At 24.8% G+C, this 9643-nt stretch overlaps 1 protein-coding gene across 2 annotated transcripts in view; it reads left to right on the top strand.

Moving 5' to 3' along the window:
- Window positions 1–9643, top strand: part of LOC102676412 — a 77780-nt gene that overhangs the window by 32585 nt on the left and 35552 nt on the right. The gene's annotated exons all lie outside the window — the stretch shown is intronic.

Raw genomic sequence — 9643 nt, 5'->3', positions numbered from 1 at the left:
AAAAAAAAAAAAAAAAAAAAAAAATCAAGAAGCAAACATCATACGTCGTGAAAATAGCACGACAAACAGTGGTCCGTTCTTCTGATGATTTATCGTCGAAGTTGTACGAAACGAAACATGAATTCCCGATTGTGTAGCAATGATTCATAGCAATATAAAGCGTGCGCAATAAAATCGTGTAAAAGTTTGTCGGAAGTAGAAAAAAAAAAAAGCAAATTCAATTGTTTGATGAAACTATTGCGCAATTACAAAACTATGACATCGATTTTATATCTTTGACTTTTTTATCGAATTTTCATAAATTATGGAATTATAGAACCAATTATGGAATAAAAAGCATAAAGATATTAAATAATTCCTTGTCAGTTGGAACCCTCCTTCTAATTTTATCCCTTTTTTCTTTTATGGCTGATTATCTTCACAAAGATGCGAAATTACCCTTGAGAAGGAAAAAAGAAGGAATAAAGGAAATGGAAAAATGCAAGTCGGAATGTTCGTCTAAGCATTACCGTGATTACACTCGCACATCTTCCCCTCGTAAACTATTACTGCATTTGCTTCTGACATCTGTATCGTTCCACCTTCTCAAGGTTACCATCTTCAGCTTAGCAGGCGTCTGCCTTTCTAGGCATCTTGATAATCATCCGTATCTTCCTTCGAAATTGAACAACGGAAATTCGCGTTATGATTATTGTATCGATTTCCATTGTGAGAATGTTTATTTCAGAATTTCTTTTAACAAGGAAGTTATAATATTGATAAGTAGAATAAAATTTTCTATATAAATTTTTATGAAAACAATTAGAACAAAAATAAATATTGAAATAAAAATTTTTCAGTTAAATCTTTAAAATATTACAATATATGAAATATTATAGTATTTTACTTTGGATATTTTATGTCTTTTCATATATTATACATGTATTAGATAAATTTTTGTAAATTTTTCATAAATGTACGAACATCCGCAGTCAAATAAATATAATTGAAGGAATTATGTAGAATACTAATAATGTAAATATGTTGTATTATAAACATGTATTATATATTATTAATTTTTTCAAAGAATAATGACAAATTTTCGAATAGAAAAATGTACTTTATAAATTTAGTTCTGCGTATGTCTGAAATATGACTTTTATTTTTTATATAATAGTTACTCATTATTTTTATAAATTTTACATTTAATTTTTACAATTTTTACAATTAACAAATAAAGCCATGAATTTTTATATATTATATTTTTCTTATATTTAAAAACAAAGCTTTCCTTACTGTAAAATTATTGAATACATCTAATATCTTATAGTTATTACATAACAGCGCATATAATTACATGCTAGAATCGAAGTGTTAATATTTGATATGACGTCATTCCCATTTTCCTCGAAACTAATCCTCAACATCCTCCTATCTGCATCCATAACTTATTCTCGACTTTATGCAAACACGCAAGCTCATGCGCTTCAAACATTTACATTCGCAATTAGAATGTATCACGTCAATACTAAAAAAAAATATTCACATATACTAGAAAAAAAAAAAATCCTTCAAGCCTCATATTCGAAAACAATTGACTGTCACGAATCGAATCTGGCTCAGACAAAAATATCTCGGCCCGTCGCGTCGTTCTCTCATTGAAAGCAATTACCCAGGTCGGTATGCAGACCGAGGACGTTCCCTATCCTGTCTGCCTTTCCCATCGCGAAACTGGGATATACACATATATGCAATATACCGTGGACAATATACGTATCCATGGTCAAACAGAGAATACATTCTCGTCTATGTACGTCTTCGTCGCTCCCTTTCTCTTCATGGATCCGTAGCCGAGCGAGAGGGCGGCAGAGATTGCAAGTAGCAGTGGTCGCGGGATACATCATTCATACATAGCCAAATCTCATATCGGTTTCTGATCCTCAGGCTATGACGGCCTTTGAAGCGTCTCTCCTTCCCTCTACCCCTCCATCTACCACCATGCACTCGTGTGCCTCCTGCCCTCTATCTCTGTTTATTGTTACGTCGCATTTATGTATGAAGCAATGCGAGATACCATTGTCACGGACACATGACGAGGTACAGTGGCAAGGATAGAGAGGGAAGGAGGGGAGTTTGTCCTTTCCCAAGCGGAACTTGGTAACGGTGAAAATGGAGGCAGAGTTATTGGGCCAAAGCGGAAATCGATGCACGACTCTCACTCCATTGTCTGAGGGGTTGCATTCTCCTTGGTTCTTGCAAATCTGCATTTATAGCTTCGATGAGAACATTGTCTCATCTGGAGTTTTTAATTGATCCGGTCTTTAATTCTACCGATTATAGAGGGAAACAATTTCGTGGTGTGGAAAAGGTTTGTACAATGTTGCGCAAGATTGCGATAATGCGGAATATTTAACGGTTTTGTTATTATCTTTCCTATCTTTTGGCTTTATTGTATGGGAGAATAGGCAACTTATTTTATCAATGGAATGTGTGATTATATTATATTTGAAAAAAGAGATAATGTATGGAAAATATTTTTTTTAAGAAAATCATATCAAATCTTCGATGATATTGAATGTAAAGAATAACGATTATAAATACTTCTTTCGATTTCGATTGAATATTTTATACTAAAAATATATAATAAGTGTTTATTATTTAATAATAAACTCTTTTGTGAAAAATAAATATTCTCATTTTCATGATTTATATTAATTTTTAGAATTAATAAAAGATCATATAAATTATTATGAAAATGAACTATTTTTCTATTGAATATTTATATTAGTTTATTAATGCTTTTATATATTATTTATAAAATTTGTTATACTTGATACAACTTGATACGAACATAACTCAATGTTCATATATAATAAAAATATATATATCTCTTCAATGATCCGTGAAATTGATGAAAATAATGCCTTTTTCTAAATTTATTATTAAATGATTGATTAAATTATTTTAAAGAAAATCTTTATGTATAGAATCATCTCCTTTTATTTATATAAATTATTCTTAGATGTCTTACAGATTATTAACAATTTTTTAATAATTCTTAAATAATATTTTTTTTTCTTTAAAAATCATATTTTAGAAAAATCAATTAAAAATATTAATGCAATATATGTACATATATGTCATTTTAATGTAATATATGCATTTATAATATATTATCTAAATTAAAAATTTGCAAACATAATATTAAGAATTTGCTATATAAAATTATGGTTGATATAAAAAATAATTTTTAAAATATCAAAATTTTTCTAAAACCTTATTTATTATAATTTTTATTTTAACGATGTTCGTGAGATTTATGATCAATTTATTCGAAGAAGTTCTTCGCATGGAAACCTTTTTCCATTATTATCAGTCACTTAATCTTCATTAAGTTTAAACAATGGATAATGTTATCTGAGAAGACTCCCTTTCTCTCAAAAGAGTTTAATCGACACAATTGTATATATAATATTTTTAACATAACTTCAGGTTGAAGCGGAACTCGATTCCAAGAGTGACATATTCCAGATATTCCATGGCAAGCAACATCATTGTAGTTTGACAAAATCTATAATAAATATATGCTGATCAATCTTTAATTATCAGCATCTTGATATTTTTGTACAATTCAAGGAATTCTCTTTTAACTTAGGAATGTCGTGAGTCAGGCGTTGACTGCGATATTATTGGTTAGTATGATGTCCCACCAGGAAACTATAAGCTTTCCAATTGCATTTGGAAAGTACATGCCCTCGCTAAAAAGTAACGAAAATCAAATTTGCGTTTGTTGCACAACACATCGTGCTCTAATGACCGGATACGACCAATAGATAGTTTCTTTGCAACTACGCATCCTACTTTAACTGTATGATCACCAACTAAGATATTGTAAGAGCTCTCGTATAAACGTATACTACATTTGCAATACAATCCACTTATATATATTAAAATATATCATAACTATGTTAAGAAAATATATCACGAGCATCAGTTTTTATATATACAAATATATATCTCGAAAAAGCATTCGACATACATATATATGCATCTAATAAGATTCCATCTACTACCAGCATTATCGCGAGAGTGAATAAATATCGAAAAAAATGATATTTAGTTGAGATTGTTTATTTCAAGAACTCCATATCTTAGAATTATTTTAGAATTTTAAATATTTTTTAAGAATTTTTATAATTTTATTTTTTAATAATATTTGAAAAAAAGAAATGTGAATATAATAATGTGTATATATAAGTGTATTTATTTTTGATTCATTAAAGATTCCTAAAGATTTGTAATTTATCTATTCAATTCTTATTTCATGTATTAATGAAATCTTTAGTTTATCTTTAATTTTACAATAAAAAAATTTAACAAATTTAAAAAAAAATAGAAAAATGAAATAAAAAATAAATAAAAAAGAAATAAAAAATTCATATTTTTAATGCAATGCAAATATATTTTATTTTTTTAAAAAAACAATAATATTTTTATATAAAATTGAAATTAATTAATCGAAAATAAAATTTACTAAGAATAAATAATTTAATAATAAAATAAAATTTAATAACAATAATATTGTTATTTACAAATCAATTGCTCTTATAAAAATAAAGGAATAAGTATAGAAAATATCTCTGCTTATATCTACTTTTCCAAATTTTTATAATACTTATCTTCATAAATCTTATCACTAAAATCTATATATTTGGATGAGATTATTTCTGCTATGGAAAACTTGAATACTTCGGAATTTTTATTTTTCTCATTGATCAGTTCGAAGAATTTCTTTACCAGTAAAAGAATGATAATATCTTTCAAATAACCTTCGATTTCATCTGTGATCTTACGATTGAAAGAGGCGAGAAGAGTTTTGATTCCACTGACAAAAGATGGAAATTCCAGAGATTCGTTGAACTTATTAAGCAAGTAATAAATGTCAAGACTGTTCGTCTATATGGAATTCATTATCTTGCATAGTATGATTTCATCACTTCGACTATTTGATCAAGCGGTATCAAGTCTAAAAATTCTTGCAATTCCTTAGCGAGGACACCAGAATTTGTAACTGGAATTTCATAAGCGTTCAAGAGACTTAACCATGAAAATAACAAATAAAATTGACAATATAAATTTTATCTATAAAGATCTATAAAGATTAAACGAGTGATATTAAATGAAATCATTAAAAGAATAAGCAATATATTAGAATTATATATATATTATGTATATATATCGATATATATTATGTATATATATTTTGTTGATTGATGACTATTAATAAAAAAATAAGAATAAATATAAGGAATGATAGTTTTTTAAATTTGAATATTTCTTACATTTCATTTGCCACAATTTACATAAAAATGTTTATTTTCATTCTAATTTTGAAATAATTTATTGAAATATATTTTAATTATGTAATAAATATAAAAAAGAATAGGTATATGATATTGAATGTTATTATAAATATGATAAAACATGACAAAATTCAAAAAGCATTATTAATAATATCCTGACTAATAAATGAAGAATCTTTATAATATTGGAAATATCATGAGGCGCTTGAGAAATATTAAAAATTGTGATATTATTAAAATCAAAATCTGATTGATAAAAAAATTTTTTGTGAATTTAAAGAGATAACCTGATAATTATAACCTGATGATTAAATGTTAATAAGTTATGATATACTTAATGTACGTCCATGCATATAGATGGTCGAATCTCTAGGGAGATTAATAGTAAACTTGAAGTAAATTATAAATTTACATGAGAATAAATAAAAAGTGATAAAATATTTCTAGCATATAAACAGTTGAGGAGTCAAAATTATTGATTAAAAATTATTATTGTTATTGTTATATTTATAGCTTATACTTTGTTTGTAATTATTATTCAATATTATTAGTCAATAATTATTTTTATTATATTTTCCAATCTGAATTATATCTTTGAGTCGTTTTTCATTTCATTTCATATATGAATTATGAGTGCGATAAATTTCTTTCGATAAGATTAATTAATTTTTGTGATTATGTCGAATGTATTATCTTATATGTGCTATTAGTAAATATGTTTGTCTAGTTAATATCTTATTCATTTTCTATCGTATTGATTTGAATTGTATTGATTTCAAAAACAACTCAATTAAAATCAGAAATGTACGAAAACACATATTTTTATGAACAATATTTTTACAAAGTAGTTATAGATTAATAGTCATGTATTAGAAAAGATACGTATATAGTAATCATAGGTCATGCATTAGAAAAAATACGAATATGATATAAAATAGAAATATGAGACAAGATTTTCAATAGTAAAGAAAAAAATTCCTAATTTTCCTTTCTTATCATAGGTATATACCTCGATATATTTTTTAACTATATTTATGCAAATTAATTAATATTAATAATCAATTAATATTAATAATCAATTAATATAGTATCAATAATTAATAATCAATTAATATAGTATCAATAATTAATAATTAATTAATATAAGCATAGATCATTATATTCTTCTTTGAATTCCTGTCTTTTATAATAATCTGAAAAAAAATATTTATGAATTTTTATTATATAAAATAAGTATAATAAAAAATGGATGGTCATTTATAAAGTCCATACATTAATCCGATTTATTATAGTATGAATTAATAAAAATAGAAAAGATAGTAAGAAGTTATATAATTTATTTTAATTTTTAATTAATTGTTAAATGTTAAACTAATAATAATAATTAATATTTATATTTGAAAAACACTTTAAAATAAAAGAATTATATAAAATCATAAAAATAGAATAAAAAAAATAAAATAACTATGCAAGTGAAATATTATTTTTATATCAAATTAATATTATATAATAAAAAAATATTTGAAAGGTGAAATTAATCATTTATAAAATCTACAAAATATATATTTACATAATTGTACTTATTATAGCGTTAAATTCAATATTGAATTATATATAAACATTAAATTATATACAATTTATTAAATAATATTAAAATTAATTAATAGAATAAAATATATAAAATAAATAAAAAATATATAAAATAAAATTCATTAATATTAAATAATAAATTATTTATTAAAATAATATATATTAAAATTCTTATTTTTATACAACTATTAAGATTTTATACTACGAATATAAAAATTTAATAAAAATGAAAAAAATGTTTTAATAAAAAAGAAATGAATGTACAAATATTTTGTATAACTATCATGCATAATATATATATTATATTTTATATGATTATCATTGTATATTATACATTTCATAATTTAAAGTTTCACAGTTAACCATTGATTTAAAATTAAAAAAAAGAAGAAGAAAAGTATCTTTCAAACAAAAACTCTAAAGCAATTGAAGATTTCGAATAAAAAAAAAGAAATATCAAACCAAACATCGCGATGAAAATATCAGAATCGTCTAAAATATTCTAGGAGAAATTTTCATCTTATTCGAATTGTCGCTTGAATGCTGGTAAACTAGAAAGGCAGAGTCGACGAGTGGACCGCGATCTAGAGAAGACTAAACGGACAGGAAGCTGTTCGATGAGGTCGTTTCCGGTCGAGTCTGATGCGCGCCTTCACTCGGATCCCAACGTTATCGCGACAATTGAATGGCCCGAATCCTTGCTTTCCCGCTCTTGCTGCGCGACCACGATAAGCTTCAGAAACAGCCCCTAAAGGTTTCCTCCGCGATTACTAGTACCTGTATTTCTCTCTCTCCCTATCCTTTCTTCTTATTTGTCTCTTGATGGGGCTAGACATTCATGGAAAGAAACATTTGTTTTTTAATTGTGATTTTTTAAGTAAAACTTCAAAACATTGCAACTAATTCTAAACGATTTCATTTTCTTGAAGATAAAAATATGTAAAATTTTAATTTTAAATTTAAAATATTTATTTTTTTTAATTTTTGGCGTGGTTAAATAAATTCTTTAATATCGGAAATTTTATTATATTTTCATAGTCAATTAAATTATTGATTGATTTATTATATTGATAACAAGATACAATTAACAAAATATTGTTTATTAAATTTAAAAGAACAAAATTGGTTTAAATTATTTTTGCATGATATTTTTTATTTTGTTTTTTATATTGAAATAGAATACGATTTTTCATATCAGAATGAAAAAAAAAACATATAGATTTAAATAGTGCAAAAATCTGTTTCAAAATTATTTTCACATATCAATTTTCACAATTATTTATACATTTTAAAATGAATTAAAGATACTAATAAATAATCCATAAATTTTTCAAAATTTTTCAATCTATAATATTATATACAAAATTATAAACAAAATTTTAACGTATATAATATTAAATATATAATAATATTAAAACAAAATGAATTTAAGATTATTTGTTGAAAATAATAGCAAAAAAAAAAAATAGAGTTTATATAAATATTGCTATAAAAATTCAAACAACATAAGAATAATTATGACGCTTTTTAGAAATATTTTCGTAGATCTGTTTTTCCAAAAATTCCTATCAGCTCACCAACTCTAGTCGTATAGATTGCCGGAGGGTTGAAGTTGGGCAATTGAATTGCATTTTTGATGATATAGCTTGCGGTAATGGCAGAGATAAGTGCGTGATCCCGCAATACAGAAAATGTTATCGCATCGATTTATCCTCAAAATGTAAAGTTCCGTCGTTTCGATCTTAATCAGATATTTCAAAGGGGTGATATCTACAATCGCAATCCTCAAGCATGGCAGTCTTTCCGCATTGTTCCCTTAATATAATCGGTCATCACAGACGCCTCGCAAAAACTTTCTACCGTCAACTAATCCTTCAAAACCACGAGAAAATCGTAGTAGACCACGAATACAAGGTGAAACTTTGCCAGAGTATTATTCGACAAGATGTTAGAAATCATTATGAGGAAGGAAGTATCTTAATTCTGTTTCTGAGTATTAACAATTACATGTTTTAAATATTTTGAGAAATTGAAAGGAGATTGTTTGTTCTTGAAGATTATTGAGGAAAGAATGAAGAATAAAAGTTACTTTGAATATTTTAATAGATTTTAGTTAGATTTTCAATTCTCAACTTTCAAAATCTAATATATGAATATTCATTAGATAAATATTGTAGTTTATTTCATTTCTGTTTGTTTTGATTATATTGAGCATTATTATGATAATTCTTTACATTTTGTTTATTTTTTAGAATTAAAGTTTGAATCATAGCAACAAATTATCAATTACGATTTTTGTCTTTTAATATAAAGTTGTTGTGAATATTTAAATATTTTTTATTAAATGAAATAATATAATTTTTCCTATTTTTAAGAGTATGTTGTTAGATTTCCTATCAAGAACATATTATTTGCTGTGTTTAATAATCATCATAGATTTGTAAACATTATTCAATCTGATGCATAACGTAATTAATTTCAATACTTCGCACTTAAGCTGTTTCGAAGTGTTATACAGAATCAACAAGTCTAATACGATCTACGTACATTTGAAATTAGGTCAATTGATATAAACTTGATAACATTTCGAACATTTCAAAATTGAAGCTTGTAATAATAACATACTAATATATTATTGTATCATATTATATTATATTAGTATTTATATAAATAATTATATAATTTATAATATACATATATAAATAATTTAT

This window comes from Apis dorsata, unplaced genomic scaffold (genome assembly GCF_000469605.1).
Source record: "Apis dorsata unplaced genomic scaffold, Apis dorsata 1.3 scaffold_113, whole genome shotgun sequence".
In the NCBI taxonomy this organism is placed as follows: Eukaryota; Metazoa; Arthropoda; class Insecta; order Hymenoptera; family Apidae; genus Apis; species Apis dorsata.
Note: the sequence above shows the minus strand (reverse complement) of the source record. Positions and strands in the feature narration are given on the sequence as shown.